The sequence below is a fragment of the Mauremys reevesii genome, linkage group 17 (assembly GCF_016161935.1).
Source record: "Mauremys reevesii isolate NIE-2019 linkage group 17, ASM1616193v1, whole genome shotgun sequence".
NCBI lineage: Eukaryota > Metazoa > Chordata > Testudines > Geoemydidae > Mauremys > Mauremys reevesii.
Window position 1 is genome coordinate 407,056 of NC_052639.1, and position 17,690 is coordinate 424,745.

Sequence of the window (17,690 nt, forward strand, 5' to 3'; positions counted from 1 at the left end):
TCTGATCTGCTCTGGGGTCTCTGGAGGACTGGCTGGGCATCTCACAGCATGTACACTAGGCTCTCACACCTTGGTTGACTGGGGATAGACCTGTCACAGAGATCGCCTTTCCCCACAATGGTCATTGGTCCGTGGAATTAAACAGATAGTAACAAAACATACCAAAAAAACCAAAACCAAGCAAGAGTTGTAAGGAGTCGGACGAGCCATTCCTCCCTCTCTCAGGCCTTCACTTTTAAAATCAATTTAGTTCAACCCATGCGAGCCGGTAGAGGTGCTCCTGTCAGGCTGAGAGAAGAGTTGATTCTGGTTTAGCTTCAGTTCCTAATTGATTGAACCTAAACTAAAACAACCTCCGCCACACCACAATAAGTGCATCCACACTGGGGTTTTCACGGGGTAAGTAAACTGGTTTCAAAACTAACTTCAGTTGAACTGGTTCATTTTCATGTAGACGTGTGTAACGAGGGCAGCTCTGCCAGGCGGGGCTGGAACCTGGGGGGCTGTCGCTGACGCTGCCCGAACCAGGGTTAAAGCCAAACCCCACAGCAATGACCGAAGGGCTGGGGAAGGGGACAGAGCCACGGTCCCAGGATCTGGCTGTTCTAAGGATGCACAGGAGCCATGTGAGGAGCAGCAGCAGGGCAGGAACAAAGCAAGAAAACAGCCTCACAAATAGGTGGATTTTTCTATTTTGTTTTACACTGAACCTGCTGCTCCAGGCAGGACGGGAAGCAAACCCCAGGGGTCCCCACTGCAGTCACTGGTCCCCGCGTGTGACAGACAGCTGGGATCAGACGGGCCAGTCTGGGGGCTGAGAGATGGGAGAGCAGGTGGGATGTTTGCAGAGCGAACGGGGAGGCGTTGGCTGAAGAAGGTGCTAAGGGGATAGTGAAGCTGGTTCGGGAAGAGAAGCAGCTGAGACGAGGCCTGTCTGTGCCCCTGATCCTGGGGTGTCGGCTGCCGGCAAGGGGCTCTTGGGATGGGAGGAGGGGCTGCCCAGCAGGGTGGGACCTTCAGCGGGAATTTTCCATCGTGTCGGCGTCAGGGCTTTAAACAAACACAAACATCCCCTGAGACAGGATCAAAATCATCCCCCAACACCCGGCAGACAGCTGTGGACACGGCCCCCGAAAACTCTCCCCCCCCTGATAAGACTCTCCCCTCAGAGTCACCCCCGGCCTTCAAGACAGAGTCCCGTGTGCCCCACATAGACCCTCCCCCGAGGTCTCTCCCCACACACATGCTCCTGGTGGGTTCCATGCTCCCATCTCCCCCTCCTTTCCGTCTACAACACACACAGACCTCTCCGGCCCATGGACTCCCCCACCCACAATGCTGTAGGGACTGGAGTTGTGGGTGGGTGCATCACTCCTACCTGAGCCGCAGGTGGCGCTGTACTCAGCCTCTTTGTGTTCACCTGCAACATCAAGGGATGTAAGGAATGGAGGAGAGACCCAGTGGGGGGATGAGAACCCCTCCCCAATCCCACACAGGCAGAGTCTGTTCCCCCAGCCCCAGGGGATCCCTGCAGTAGGTCTGAGCCCTAGAAGGGAGTGGAAGGTCGCCCCCAGCTGTCTGAGTGGGACTGCGCGCTCTCTCCCATCCCCCATCTCCAAGTAAGTCAGACGGGCCCAAAAATCACCACTGAGTCGCCCCTGAAAACACCCAGGGAAACCGTCCTGCCACCTCCTAGCCCAGCACAAAGGATTCTGGGAGCGTCTGAGGAGCTGGATGGCAGGGGAATGTAGGGGCCCTGAAGGGGCGGGACTCGCCTGCTCCTGCTGGGGCGGCCCCAGTTACACCAGCCGCACCCTTCCCACTAGCCCGGCGAGCACACGGCTCCCGTGTCCTCGCGGTGGCGACCCACAGATCGAACCCGGGAAGGCTCTGACCTGAGTGGGATTTATGGAAATGGGGCACTTGGATCCTGGGGAGATTTTGGTGACCCCACGCCCTGAGTGTGACACAGAGCCCACAAGAACAGCTGTAATGGGGGTGGAGCAAGCGCAGGACACGCCCTCCCAGCCAGACTGTGCCACAGAGCCTAGCGAGTAGCTGTAATGGGGGCGGAGCCAGGGCGGGACTCACCCGTCTCGTAGTAATCGTACAGTCTCACTGGGGCTGCTCTGAGATTCTTCACAGGGAAATCCTGCTCCAGGGAGAAGGTGAAACTCGCCGCCTCCTTCGTCAGCTACCGAGAGAGCGACAGAGCGAGCGCCTGGGCTGAACGGCTGCACTGGCAGCTCGAAGCCCCTCCTCCCCGAGGCTCGGCCTGGCCCAGCCACTTCCCCCTGCCCCTGCGGCCTGGAGCAGTGAGAAAATGCTCCCCCCGAATCCCTGTTCCACCCCCCTGAAAAATGTGACCCCCTTTCATCACACTCAGGGCCCAGTTCCAGCCTCCCCAACCCTGAGCTCCCCGTCACTCCATTCACGGCCCTCTCTGGGGTTTGGCTGGTCTGGTCCCATCTCCCCGTCCTTTATGGAAACGGGTCACTTGGAACCAAGGGAGATTTCAGTGACCCCTCGCCGTGCGTGTGACACACAGCCCATGAGAGCAGCTGTAATGGGGGTGGAGCCAGGGCAGGACACGCCCTCCCCATTCACACCAGGCTGCCGGAGCCCTGAGCTACCCGCACTCACCTGGTCCAGATAGAGCGTCACCTGGTCGTTCTGAACCTCCAGCCTCTTCACCAAAGGCTGCTTCTCCAGCTAGGAGCAGAGGGAGGAAACGGCTGAGCCAGGAATGGAGAGGCTGGGGCTGGAGTCACTGCTCTGCTGGGGGCTGGGACATTGGGCACCAAATGTCCCCATGGCCAAGGGGCCTGGCTGCCACCCCCCATGCCAGTCACACCTGAGCACTGGGTGTCCACTGGGGGAGGGGCGGGAGTCTAGATGTAAGCAGAGTCAGGATGAGCCCCACCCTGACATCTGGTGGTAAATTACGGGGAGTGCGGAAAGAAGTTTCAAGTGTTTGCATTGGCATTTCAGTTATTTGCATTGGCACTCCCACCCCACTTAGCATACAGCACAGAAGGTTGGGATGGTTATTTTCACAGTGGTGGGATCCCCAATTTCGTTGTTATTGGGGCAGGAGGAACGAAATGTTGTCACCCTGATTAAGTAAATGAGTAACTACAAAACTGTCTTATGATAGAGGGTTTCATTATCAGCTAAATAGCACTTGCTAGACAAGGGACATGGGTTCCAAAATCCATTGAAAAGAGAGAGGCTGGGGACAGAGATCTGTACTTGGTGGTATAGGTGCCTTGTGTGAGTCAGAAGCACCAGTTCCACCTATGCTTCTCTCCACTTTGGAATGTCAGAGTTAATTTTTCATTCCCTTAAGAATCTAGATACAGGTCACTGAGCTGAATTCACTGGCACTGGGACTCCCCTACTATGAACTAGAATCACTAAGAGCTGAAATCACTGAAGAGCTGGACTTGCTGAGCTGAGAGCACTGAGTACTGTGCTAATGAGTGGGGGAGCCTGAAGCAATACCATGGAGCAGAGCAGCTGGCAGAGTGGAGTGGAGCAGTTTGTGCAGCCACTGGGTGAGTGGAGACGAGCAGCTCGCGAGGACGGCGGGCAGATCACAGGACAGGTGGCGGACCAGAGCAGCTGGCAGAGCGGAGCAGCCACAGAGCCAGCTGAGCTGTTTGCGGGGATGACTCGTGGAAGCAAAACCCCACGAAGAGGCAGGGCAGTTGGCCCCGAACCACGTAAGGTGCCCCTTTCTACCCAGGCTGGGGAGGGGGACCTCTGCAGAGAGACTCTTGAACTCTGGGGCTGCACTGACCCGGGACAGAGACTTTTGGATTGTGGGACTTTTGGGACTGTGGGTGATTTGGGGGTTGCTGGACTCAAGGGCCCAGAGAGAAGGACACAGCCCAATTTGCTGGGGTGGGGCTTTGTTCACGGTTTGACCTATGAACTCTAGTTGAGGTATTTTCCCAATTTAATGCTTGTTGTTTATCTCATGTGATTAAACCTTTTCTGCTACACCAAGAGTCTGTGCTTGCGAGAGGGGAAGTATTGCCTCCTCGAGGTGCCCAGGGGTGTGTGTAAGATTTTCCCAGGTCACTGGCTGGGGGCTCAAGCTGGTTTGCATTATGTTGTGGGGAAGGGACCCCTATGTATTGAACCCGGCGCTTGCTGCTATCGTTTCAGCCTGGCAGAGGGGTTACATAGACATGGGCGTTGTGTTGTAGGGGGAGCTAAGCAGGGTCAGGACCTGCTCAGTGACTGGATGGGAGACCCAGGACTGCACAGTGCCCTGGGACAGGGCTCTGCAGGGGGAACTCGCCCTGGGGGTCAGAGCTGCAATCTGTGTTCTCTTGGGGATCTGGGCTCTTCCCCCATGGATGAGCCCCTGGTTTCATGCTGTGTGACTGGCCCAGCCTGTTCTCCTCCCTGGGAAGCTCACCTGCCCCAGGGAGCTCTGGACGGGGATGTAGCCGGACGGCAGCTTGGCCTCGATGATGGCCATGTTGGTGGCTGGGCGCTCCCCGCTGTACCTGCAACAGGAGCCGTGCGCTGAGGTCAGGGTTTGCCCTGGATACAGACCCCAGGGGGTGGAGGAGGAGGCCTCCGTCCTCTCGGCCCTGCAGGCATCTCTAATGCCTCTGCCTCCTCTGGGCTGTGAGCCCCGCTAGCCCCTGGCCAGCCCTGGGCTCCCCAGCAGGCCCGGCCCCAGGAGCTGCTTTGGAGCCGACTGTCCATTAGATCAGCCCCGGGACCATCCCTTTAGCCCTGGCACTTTCCAAGGTGCCCCGCCTCTGCCCGAGCCCTGTGGGGATGGCTCCTCGGCGATCAATTCCTGCAGTGGGCGGCTCTGCCCTGGCCATTTCCCCAATGCCTGGGGCCTGCCCCTGCCCCCAGGCGCTCGGACCCAGCGGGGCTGGGGGCTGGGGCTCGTACCGGGCATGCAGCACGAGGCTGAAGCGGGATGTGGCGCTCTCGGTGCACTCCTTCGGCTCCGTCTCCACCCGCAGGTCAAAGGTCGCTGCGCTCTTTGGGGGCGGCACGTTGTAGCGCAGAGTCAGCTGGGAGACAAGCGAGAGGTTGGGGCAGAGCCTGCTGCCTCCGCCACCGCAGATCAGAGCCTGGGCCCAGAGCCAGGCGCCGTGGGGCAGGGCAAGGGCATAGCCAGTCACCGCTGGGCCGGATGAGCCCCAGGGGCTCCTGAACTCACCTGCACAAAGACACAGCCCTTGCCGCTGGCCCGCACCGTGTACTGCCCGGGGATCTCCTGCAGGGCCGCTCGCTGCAGCACCAGCCGGTTGGCGTTGTCCACGTGGAATTGCTGCCGGGCCCCGGCCTGGGAGCTCACTGTCACCAACACAGCCCCGCTTGCGCTGTACGTCAGGGCCGCGTATTTGGCCAGGGCCTGCAGGGCCACCACCGTGTCCTGGGGAGGAGAGTCACCCAGCTGCTGTCACTCTCTGGGGAGAGGAGCCCGTCTCAGACTCACTGCAGCAGGATCGGGACCCTCCGGGGCGCTGACACCGGGACCCTGGTTCCCAGCCCCTGAGGGCAGGGGGCTCTGCACCCATGACCCCCTCTCCCAGGAAGGGTCCCAGCTCAGCTGCGGAGCTACAGCTCTCGGGGGCCCCTTCCTGCACCAGGCCCCCAGCGCTGGTTTGCCCGAGGGCAGGGGTGTTACCTGCGTGGAGGCGAAGCCCCCGTAGGGGTTCTGCTGCTTGCTGAGCCAGCGGACGATCTGGGCAGCGGTCGCCATGTCGGCAGCAGACACGTTGGGCAGGGAGAGATAGGCCAGGAGCACGTAAGCCGTCATCTCCACCTCCGCCGACGGGGCCTGGTTCCCATAGGGGCTGGGCAGGGCCTTCACCTTCCTCTGCCAGTGGAGCTGTCCCCCTAGGAGAGGGGCCGAGGGAAGAGCAGCCCCACGGCTGCAGTTACAACACAGTGGGTCACCTGTTTGCTTTCCAAAGGGGCCCCAGAGGCTTCCCAGGCACGAGGGACTCCTGCTCCCCACTGAATGCAGCCACCACTGGGGCAGGACATGGCAGCTGATTCACAGCGCACAGGAGGGCTACACAAGTGTAACACGACACCCCTGGGTGGGTCATCAGCAGGGACTGAACCGTGGATCTCTGACTCCAAACCCCTGAGCCTCTGCTGCCCGAGCTACAAGCTGAGCCCAGGAGGGTCACCGGCTCCAGGCACCCGCTAAAGCTCTCTGGGGTGCAGCCACTAGAGGGGGGCAGAGATCCCCTGTGTTAGTTTGGCCCCCGCCCAGAGCTTGGCCCAGGCAAAGGGCAGGGGGCAGAGCTGATGCCGGGTTAACATCCCCCTCCTGAGTGATCCCTGCGGTCCTGAAGACGGGACCATCACCCGAGGGCTGTTTCAGTCCAGTGTCCAACGGGCCCTCACTGCACCCCTAGGAGCACAGCTCAGTCTGAGCTCGAATGGGGCCGAGGAGAAGCCCTGATGGGGTGCATGGTGCAGACAGTGGCGCACCCACAGGCCTCCTCCCCTGCCCAACCCCCGCTCCCAGAGCTGGCAGGGCTGTGAGCTGCTTGGGCCCGAAGCAATTGCTTAGTCTGCTTATGCCTAGTGGGGCCACTGCTGGGGGGGTGGGGGGAGCAGAGAACCCCTGAGGGAGTGTGGGGCCCATGGGGGCTGGAGCGGGAGCTGGACCCAGCTGAAGGGCAGCGGTGGAGCTGACACTGGGTTATCACCGGACCCCATGGGGTCTTATGGGCCTCACAGATGGGTCTTGTAACGTCACAGATGGGTCCTGTAACCCGAGGGCTGTTTTACCGCAGTGCCTGGTGGCCCCTCGGTGCCCCGGGAGCAGAGCCCCCACCTCTCCCCTCCCTGGGGCAGGAGCCACGTGCTGCTCCCAGAACTTCTTACCCACCTCGGGGCGGGGCAGGAAGTGACACATACAACTCGCAGGCACAGACCAGCTGCAGTCGCTGCGCCGGGGCTTGGAGAGAAGGGACTTTTCAACTCAGCTAAGACACGACCGAGCCGCCCAGACCATGCAGGTGGCTCCTCTCTGTGGGGGGACGTCTCCCCAGGGCCCGAGCGCGCCAGGCCTCAGCTCCCAGCACAGCTCAGTCTGAGCTCGAATGGGGCCAAGGAGATGCACAGAGATCACTGGGGCGTGTTCATGACGAGTGTGAGGGGCCCAACCTGGGACTCCCAGCGCCCCCTGGCCTCATGCCGATGGCTCCTTCAGCTCAGCACCAACGCGGGGCAGCGCCACCTCCTGCGTCCCCAACCGCACCCCCAGTGGGCCTCAGGCCTCCCATTGGGACCTCCTGCTCTATGGAGAGCTGGCCCCAGGCTGCATCGCTCACACCGGGGCTGGGCTGGGAGCACCACAAACCCAAGGGCATCTGTGCAGGAACAGGCTGGGGGAACTGGAGCTGGGGGACGGGCAGCCTCCCAGGGATCCATGGGGGGCACATGGTGCAGACCAGGGGACACCCAGAGACCTGCTTCCCTGTACAAACCCCTCTCCCAGAGACGGCAGGGCCTAGCCGGCCACCAGCCCAGTGCAGCCTGTTCCCCTCCCAGCATTAGCCAGGCCAAGCCAAGAAGCCTCAGGCAGGGACTCCCCATCTGGGATGTCCCCAACACAGGATGGGGATTGGGATCCTGTGGCATCTCCCCAGGGCTCGGTTACGCCCCGTTCCCCTGGGAGCTGCCTACGCAAGGCCCTGCCCCACGGCTCGGAGCCCACTGGACCCATCACGCTCCTGGCCCCGGGCGCTTTAGAGGGCTGCGTTGGAACACGGGGCTGTGCCCCTCTAGGCTCTCAGCTCCGATCCCCCCAGGCTGGCAGCGACCCAGCCTCGCCCCCCTTCGCTCCGTGCGCTGGGCCCTGGGAAATGGGGGGACGATCTCACTCCAGCTCTGAGGGGAGAAGTGTCCCCACGACAGAGCCCGGCGCGTCGGCCCCTCGCTGGCAGCCTCAGCAGAGACCACGGACTGACTGGGCCATGGAGACCCAGCTCCCCCACCAGGCTGAGGAGGCCCCGGGGCAGGGGGCCCCTGGGTGGGCAGGGCCGTGGTGGGCAGCTGGCCCTGCCCTGGGCCCAGAGGCCGGCAGCGAGGAGCACTAGGCGAGGTGCTGCGGTACCGGCGCTGGCGCTGTGCTGGGCCAGGCGCTGCAGGAGGCGTCCCGCAGCTCAGTGCTCCCCGCCAGCCCGAAGGCGTAGGCCAGCAGCGCCTGCGTGTAGAGGTCGCTGGTGCTCGACTCCCGGAGGCACTGGAGGGCCCTGGTCACCATGGGGTCCTGGGACGGGGGAGACACCGAACAGACTCCCCGTCAGGCTGAGCCGGCCAGAGGAGACGCCCCGTGCCTGGGTGTGTCCCCCGGCACCCACCCCATGGGGCCCTAACACCCCCTCCCGCCAGCCTGTCGTCACCTCCCCCGACCCATCCCCACCCCACGCACCTAAAAGCCTCACCAGATCCTCTCCCGAGCGCTAGACACTGAACAGACTCCTCGTCAGGCCGAGCTGGCCAGAAGTGACCCCCCGTGCCCGGGTGTGTCTTCCGGTACCCACCCCATGGGGCCTCAACAATGTTCCAGCAGACAGGCAGCTGTCACCTCCCCCGACCCGTCCCTCCCCACCACCGCCCGTGCCCTGGGCCCATCTATAAACAGCCCGTCCAAGCCTCGCCCAGATCCCCCCCAGAGCCAGACCGAGAAACTGGCCGAGCTGCTGAATCTTTCTGATGCCCTGACCCACTGTCCCCATCCCAACCTCTCCCTGACCCTCCTCCCAGTACCAACCCCTCTCCCCACTGCCCCCAACAGCACCCCAAATCCCTCCTTGGTACCAATCCCCCATAGCTCCCCCATCTCACCCCAAATCCCTCCCTGGTGCCAACCCCACAGCTCCCCACCTCACCCCAAATCCCTCCCTGGTACCAACCCCCCACAGCTCCCCCATCTCACCCCAAATCCCTCCTTGGTGCCAACCCCCCACAACTCCCCTGTCTCACCCCAAACGCTTCCCTGGCACTAACTCCCCCTTCACTGTCACCAATTCCCCCCCAGACTGCCAGCCCCTCCCCTGGGACAGCCGGGCTTGGCCTCACCATGAGTGGCTGCCCCAGTTCCAGCAGCGCCGCCGTGATGTAAGCTGAGAGAGAGAGCTCGTCCACCACGCCGCCCTGCGGGGGATGGAGACACCGGGAGCTGGCTCAGACAGAGCTGCAGGATACATTGCCTGGAGCAGGTGAGACGCTGCCCAGGACAGGCCCATTGGGACAGAGAAGAACCGGCTCCAGCGCTCCGAGTGGCTGGGTTTGGGTCCTGCCTCCTGCTGGGACGTGCCAGGACCATCTGGGTCCCGAGCAGCTGCCCCAGTTGTAGCAGCCAAGGAGGCCACACTGTGGCAGTGAGTTCCACAGCTTTGTTATAGGGAGAGGCGGTAGCTGCTCCATTGTCAAGGCTGTATAAAATTTCAGCATAAAACCCTATCTGAGCCCCCCTGGAACCAGAGGTTGGGAAGTTGGTTTGAACTGACATTTGCCAGTTTTCCTGTGAAGACCAGGGGCCGTTTCTGCAGAGGCTGAGGGATTCGCCCCTCACTGGGCAAGTTCCTGATCATTAAATAGTCCCCCTGTGCGGGAATCTGGACTTTGCCTAAGATTTGTCTCCTTCTCGCTCCCAAATGGCCGGGTACAGCCCCGGCCCCTCCCATAGAGTCCCGGCTCCCTGCAAACTCCGGGGCAGTGGCAGGAATTGGGTTGTGACTCGAACTGGGTGGGAATTTCCTGCTGATATGATTTCTCGACAGACGATGCAATTTCCACAAAACCAAAAACTTTGAGGGAAAATGTTACTTTTGCTGAAACGTTTTGATTTCCGTTGGGAAAATGGAAACACAACATGCTGCGGTGGGTTGGCGGGGCCCAAATCGCAGCCTCTCGGGTTGGCGACCTGAACCGAAACCTTCCACTGTGAACTGGTTCAACATTCAGCTGCACTGGCCTCTTGCCCGGGTTCCCCCATGGACTCGGGCTCCTTCGGACTACGTCTCCCATGATGCACCGCGACAGCCCTTCTGACTGAGCCGCTGGGGAGTTGTGGGAGTCACATGACTTCAGGGCTGGGCTGGGCCCTGCCCCCCAGGCTCTCCATGCCAGGCAATGAGTACGGGGTCTGCTCAGTGTCCACGGGGAGACTGGGCTGTGCAGGAGCTGGGGGGGCTGGGCCAGGGCTGCTCCCTCGTTCAGTGCAATAACCCGCTGCCCTGGCCGTTCCAGCCATTCAGCCATTTCTAAAATCCCAGGGAAATCCCCCAACCCGAAATGGGTCACAACAACCAGCTGTCATGAGGGGCCCCCACCTCCTTCCCCAGCTTGTCCCCTCCTCCCCCCAGCCTCCCACCTGCAGGGCGTTGTTCAACAGCTTCCCCACCCTGCGGAAGCAGCCGCTCTCCAGCTGGCGGCTCTGCAGCCACCTTAGGGCGTCCTCTAGGTGCTTCTCATCGATGGAGATGTAGGGCCTGGCCTGGCCAAAGGACTTGAGAACGAAGGCCGTCAGCCTGGGCGGGGAGAGACCCTGTGAGAGAGAGACTCTGCAGGAGATGCTGCGGGCCAGGAGGGAGGTGCGTGGGGCACGAGGCTGGGGGTCACCATTGTGGGGGTGAGCAGAGCTGTCAGGGGAGCCCAGAACGGGAACGGGGTGGGGGTTGGAGTGAGTACGTGGGGCAGAGCTGTGTGGGGAGCAGGACTGGAATAGCAGTGGGGCTGGGGGTCAGGCTGCAGCCCGGTAGGCCTGTTAGGATATAGATATTCAAGCCTGTCGGTAAAGGCCTATACTTTAAGAATTTAGGTGTATTCTTATCACTTAGCTAGTTATAGAGGTATAAAGAAAGAATCAAAATCGCTCTCTGTATGTGTAAGGGACAGTCTGAGGCGAGGTTCTTAGGCTAAGCTCTTCGGCTAAGCAGCAGAGGCAGCCATAAACTGGCAAGTGTGCGGTCACATCCTCACATTCCAAACTAGTCACATTGAAATAAGATGCTATTGGGCTGTTAGGAATTCAATCCTGTCCTGATATTCCTGTCAACTCCAGAGAAAGGGAAGAGCCTAGAAGATGTAAAAGGAAACTTAGTTTGATGGCATCCTGTCTGGCAAGAACTCACTTATCAATAGCTGGGATGTGAAATCCTCGCTTCTGTATTGTTTTGTATGTTTATTTGCATGGTCTCTGCCTGGTTCTGTGATTGTTTCTGTCTGGTGTACAATTAATTTTGTTGGATGTAAACCAATTAAGGTGGTGGGATACAATTGGTTAAATAACCATGTTACAGTATGTTAGGATTGGTTAGTTAAATTTCAGCAAAATGATTGGTTAAGGTATAGCTAAGCAGAACTCAGGTTTTACTATATAGTCTGCAGTCAATCTGGAAGTAAGGGGGGAATGGGAACAGGGACTGGAGGTGGGGGAATTGGGATCATGTTTTGCTAAGGGGGGGAATGGGAACAGGGAATGGGAACAAGGACACAGGCAAGATTCTGTGGTGTCAGAGCTGGGAAGGGGGACACTAAGGAAGGAAACTGGACTCATGCTTGCTGGAAGTTCACCCCAATAAACATCGAATTGTTTGCGCCTTTGGACTTTGGTTATTGTTGCTCTCTGTTCATGCGAGAAGGACCAGGGAAGTGAGAGAGTGAAGGAATAAGCCCCCTAAGAAGGCCCTGACCACCCAGAGCCTTGACTCGCCCATGCCGTGCGGCCCCTCACCAGGTGTTGCCCGTGGCGTCTCTCCCCCCAAAGGCGCTGTAAGAGCCGTCGTTGTGCTTATAGAGCAGCTCGCGCTGGTAGCCTGCGGAGACGGGAGAGAGACAGCGAGTTCTGGATCCGCTCACCCCCAGGAGCTAGAATCCACCCCCAGCCTGCGCCGTGTGGGGCCCACTATCCCTCCCTCCCCCATGGCACTGAGACTCAGAGATTCCAGGGGTTGGTTTGAATAGGGGGCTGGATCCCAACCAGTGCCCCCTAGAGGGGGAAGTGCTCCTCTCCCATTGCCTGAACCCTGAGTCAAACAGTCCTTATGTCCTGGTCCTTGGGACTGGTGCCCCAGGGAGGAAAGGCCAAGGATCTCATTCCCTGACCCCCAGAGGTGGCATGGACAGGGCCCTCGCATGGCCCCACCATGCCCTGGGGGCGCAGGGGCAGGAGGACACTCACCGCTCTGGAGGAATCCCTTGGCCTTGTCTCTGATCTCCGGGCTCAGCTGCCCGCTCTTCTCCAGGTACTGCTGGATGTAGATGTTGGGAGCGAACCGGACCATGTTCTGCTCTCCGCAGCCGTAGGGCATGGCCAGCAGGCGGTCTATGTTCTGCAGAGCCGTGCCCATTATGTCTCCTGGCACCAAGGGAGTCAGGGGGAGCAGAGAATTACCAGGCTGCATAACAGCTGCCCCGTCCCTAACACCACGTCAGTGGAGCCCTGGCACGCAGGGGCCCAGAGCCCCCAGTTCGATTCAGGCCTGGTGGGGTTATGCGGATACGTGGTGATGAATGGCCAAGACGCCAATGCCCTGGCACTGCTTCCTGGCATCACCGCGTGAGTCTATTGCCCTACACTGGGGACGAGGCCCTGGAGCACAGACTGCAGGGACTGGTCCTGCCCCAGCCCCAGATACCCACTAGATCTCATTGGTCTTTTCCATCCGTGATGCCCGGCCTCTCTGATCAGGCGCTGGGCCGCACTCGAGCCAGCTGGCAAAGGGCACCATGCTCTGGCAGGGATGGGGCAGGGAATTCCTTACCCAGGACAGTCACGTGGGCCCGCTCGGACCCGCCAGGATGTTCGCAGGCAGCTGCAAGGAGATTTCTTCGGACGCTGCGTAACACGAAGGCAAAGATACACCGTTAAAGGCCTGTTGGGAACCTGCCCTGCCTCCAGCCAATCAGATCCCTCCATTCCTCACCGTCCGGGGCTCTTGTGCACACAGGGCCAGGCTGCAGGGGAGAGGAGCTGGCGCAACAGGGGCCCAGTCAGTCTTGGGAGCAGGAGCCAGACGTGCTCGAGCCTTTGGTTGGTGGCAGACAGTTCCATAACTGCCCACTAGGGGGTGCATCTTCCCCGGGCAGCTGGGCCTGGACCCTGTCCCAGGCAGGACATTGGCCTGGATGCCCCCTGGTCCGGTCCGGCCTCGTGCCTTCTGTACCCCTAGCTGGGCCATCCAGCGGCTCAGCCATCACTGACGTGCCGCAGCCAAGAGACTCCCCGCGTTAGTGACACCCACTGAGCCCCGCACAGGCGCTGGGAACCTACCTTCCTGGCAGAGCAGGGAGCTGTGTGCCTTCTCCTCAGGATCCCCCCTGGCTGTGGGGAAGGAGCATCAGACACAAGGTCAGGAGAAGGGATCGCGCACGTCACAGCCTGACAGGGCCTGCTGGGTCAGCCAGTGCCGCTAGCCAGGGCAGGATCATCCCCTACAGCCCGTGCTGTGGGGCTCGGGCACATCCAGCTCTCAGCGCCCCAGCGATGGGGCTCCCGTCCCTTCCCCGGGGAGACTGTTCCCAGCCCAGCAGATCTTTCAGCTTCTTCCTCTTCAGCGGGGAGCTTCCCTCTGCTCGTTCCCTCCGCCCTCTTGAGCCCTCCCGTGTGTCACACTCAGCCCCCTCGAGCCCTCCCGTGTGTCACACTCAGCCATCCCCCTTGGGGCTAACCCCCGTCTCTGTCTGCCCCAGGATTCTCCCACCAGCTCCCTGATCTCGCTGGGACGGGGCCGTGTTACGGGGCAGTGCAGGTCGGGGTCCAGGACGTGGATGGCACGGTGCTGGGGCACTATTTTCTGTGGCAGGACAAAGAACAATCACAAGTGCAGACTCGGCCCACGGCCACCAGAAGGTGAGACCCAGGCCCCGGATCTTCCTCCGCTCTGCCCAGAGGACCCGACCAGACACAGACCTGGACCACCAGTGGCTTTATCACAGTGACCACTCGACCCAGGGACGGCACCATGGCCAGCTCATTGCCGCACAGCTCCTCGGTGCGCAGAGCCTCGGTGCTGACGGTGAAGTTCACCTCCCCTGCAGAGCAAGGTGGGAGACGCCCCCATTAGACAGACCAACGCCCCTGCCCGAGGCAGAGAGGAGCCCGTGTCCGAGGGTGGGAGGATACTTGAAGGGAAGGGTGGTGAAGAAGGGAGAGAATAGTAGAAAAAGAAAGAAAATGAAGAGAGAGAGAGAGAGGGAATGGGGAGAAAAGAGAGATAAGGCCAGAGGGGAAGGGAAGGACGGAGGGAAGTGACTGTGGGAAATGGTGATTAGGACGTAAGAGGTTTCACTGCTGGGGCATCCTCTCAGCCCCCTCCCCCACAGCTCTTCTCATCCCCTCCGCTTGGTACCAAGCCCTGAGTGACCCCATCCTGCGCCCTCCTCCTCACTCCCAGCACAGAGCCTCCAATGCCCCTTACCCGTCTGTCCCCCACGCAGAGCCTCCAAGGGCCCCTATCTGCCTCCTAAGCGCGAAGGCTCCAGGCCCCCGTCTCTGCCCCCACTGTACAGAGCCCTCCCACTTCCCTGCCCCTCCCCTCCGGCACAGAGCCCCCAGCACCCTTACCCAGGCTGCTCGCCGTCACCTCCCACTGGAAGGTTTTCCCTTCGTCTGCACAGAGGCAGCTGGTGTAGGCGCTGTCCTCGCCCGCCTGCACCTGGAACTGCGCAGACTCTGCCAGCGTCACCCGCACCTGTGGGGCCCAACACGAGAGCCTCCTTAGGGCTGTGGGGGACGCGTTCACACGCGCCAGCTCCAGCCGAGACCTGACCCCTCTGGGGCTCAGGCCCCCTCACCGCGATGTGCTGACCCCAGTGGCCACAGGGTCACAGCCAGTGACTGCCGGTGCCACTCGCCGGCCTGCGCCGCTGCCCAGCCCCCCAGCCCCAGGTCACTGGCCCCAGCAGCCCCCGCAGCCCAGCCCCGGGCGGCGCTCACCTTGATGCACTGCCGCAGATAGTTGAAGACAGTGGCCTTTAGGGCGAAGGCTTCTCCCCGGATCACAGATGCAGCAAGGCCAGCTCCACAAAGAAGGGTTTGAAGGCCGTGAAGGTGGCCGTGGGCGAGAGCCCAAAGCCCACCTCCGCCGTGCAGAACATCCCAGCTTTCCACTCCGTGATGGTGTCGGGCACCGAGACTGGGACGTCCTTGGAGCCCCCGTCGCTGGGCCAGGATAGACACAAAGCAATTTTAGACAAACATGCAACTCAGGTTTTCTCTGTCATCCCACCTCAACCTCTGGATGGCAGCTGTATGTTGCACAGTAGTATAGAATCCCAGGGAATGTCCCTTGTGGACAATGGTGTCTCCACATTAAAAGAATTTACGCACAGGCGTCCTCCAGATTCATGTCCCCGTCCCAGAGAATTGTGACCTGGATGTGGTGGAGCGGCATGAGTGTTTCCATGATCCTGAGAGCGATGCTGTCAGGAGTCTCATCCTCCTGACAGAGTCACCCAAGGCAGCAAGGTTGAAGGTGAGGTTCCAGACAAACATCAGTCTAATCCCCGTCCCCCCAAGTCCTTAACCGCAGAGCAGGCGGATGAGGGAGAATAACTGAACACTGGGAGGAGGGCTGGGGATCACTTATTGGACCAAGAGGTTGCAACCAAGCCGAAGAGAAAGCAGGGAGGTCGGAAGCAGCCCAGATGTAACTGAGAGAAGACTGGTTAGGTATGCTAGGAAGGGACAAGTGAGGCAGTCCGTGCCTCTTTCCCTTGGGCGCTGGGCCAGGACCTGGTGAAAGGGGAGGGCCCAGTCCCCCTACTTTCCCCTCTGCCTATTCATTTGGGGAACAATGTATTGCTTGGCACCATCAGAGAAGCCCATCCCAGGACTTTTATGGTAGGAAAAACTATTGAGCCATGACCTGTCCACTAGGCCTGCTGGCCTCCGAGAGAAAGCCACTACCAATGTCTATTGACATTAAATAATTACTGTCTGGCCTGCCCTGTTGTCTGACCTCCCATCATTTTCTCCAAACATGCTTAAAAATAAACATCGATATTCTCTGTCAAAATTATAATTATAAAAAATTAAAATTGAATTCTGCCAAGCCTAGACACGGGACTCAATTCGGCCCTTGATAAGGCCCCTTCGGGCTACTACGGGAGCACACAGGGGGCTTAAAGCAGCCGTAAGCCAGCATGAAGCGTGCTTGCTGGCTGGCACAAAGGTCTCTCTCCTCTCAGCTGGGGGCTGAATCTACCTTCAGCTGCTCTAGGAATGTGGAGGCCAGAAAGGTGATGCAGTGCCATCGCTGTTCCCCTTCCTGAGGCGTGCTAAGTTCAGTCCCACGGCTCCTTCTCTGTCCCTGTTGTCTGGAGCCTTTATCTGGGGTTAGCTCAGGATATTTGGATTCAGCACAGAAGCAACAAGGGAAGTCTTTAGAGCAGAGGTCCCAAAACTGTGGGGTCCACCCCCGTAAGGGGACATGGAAAAATGTTCAGGGGTGGGGCATGGCTGGCTCAGGCCAGCCCTCATTGCGGGGAGGGAGCGCCACCAGCCCTGCCCTACACCCAGCTCTGTTCCAGCCCCACCCCCAGCCGTGGCCCCATCCCCAGCCTGGGCACGGTTCTGCACCTGGCTGGGGGCCTCGCTGGGGGCGGCTCCACTCCTGACCCCAGCCCTGCCGTCACCCTTGGCCCCTGGCCATGGCTCAGTTCCCAGCCCGCGACAGAGGGTGGATGCAGAGGTGAGGCCAGGGGCAGAGTCGCACCCGGCTGTAGGCCTGGCGTCCAGCCCCCACTGCAGCCTGGCTGCGGCTCTGCTCCTGCCCCCGCCCCAAACCTCAACCCCTGGCCACAGCTCTGTCCCCGGCCCTGCTCCTGTCCCCAGCCCCACCCTCAGCTGCAGCCTCAGCTCCCTTACCCCTGTTTGCTGCCCCCACCCCTTGGAGCCATGGCCCCACTTCTGACCCCAGCTCCAGAGCAGGGGCAGGGGCAGGGGCAAGGAAAGAGGGGCACAACCTTCAAAAGTTTGTGGACCACTGCTTTAGAGGGCCAGGCATAGAGGCTGCTCCATAGGGAAGATCTGCAGTAGCTCCTCACTCACCCCACAGGGACCAGGTCCCATAGCCACGTCTCTGGGAAGTAGGCACGTGGTGCTGGCGCCTCCTCGGTGCTGGGCTCTGGCTCCGGCAGGGTGTTGCCTAATCCACTACGCTCCATGAGTACGTTCATCCTCAAAATCTCGGGTCTATCGGAAGAGTCTAGAAAAGTGTGAACAGGAGTAGCCAGGCTCGTCACCCGCACACGGGCAGCTTCAGGCACAGAGGCCTTTCCCCCACACCAACCCTCCCACCTGCAACAATGCCCCTCCCCTCCACAAAAACACCACTAGGCACACTACCCCCGTCCACATTCACCCACGCCAACACCCCTCCTCCACACAGCGTTAGACACAACGCCCTCCCCTCACACACCCCAACATCCCTCCTCCACACAGCGTTAGACACAACGCCCTCCCCTCACACACCCCCAACACCCCTCCCCCCCAGCGTTAGACACAGCAACGCCCTCCCCTCACACACCCCAACCCCCCTCCTCCACAGCGTTAGACACAGCAACACCCTCTCCTCCCCCACCAACATCCTCCCAGTGTTAGACACAGCAACGACCTCCTCACACACCCCAACACCCCCACAGCGTTAGACATGGCAACGCCCTCCTCACACACC

General features: G+C 60.5%; 1 pseudogene; it reads right to left on the reverse strand.

The window, feature by feature from the left end:
• Positions 1 to 1,990: 1,990 nt before the first annotated feature.
• Positions 1,991 to 17,242, reverse strand: LOC120384943 (annotated as a pseudogene).
• Positions 17,243 to 17,690: the final 448 nt, after the last annotated feature.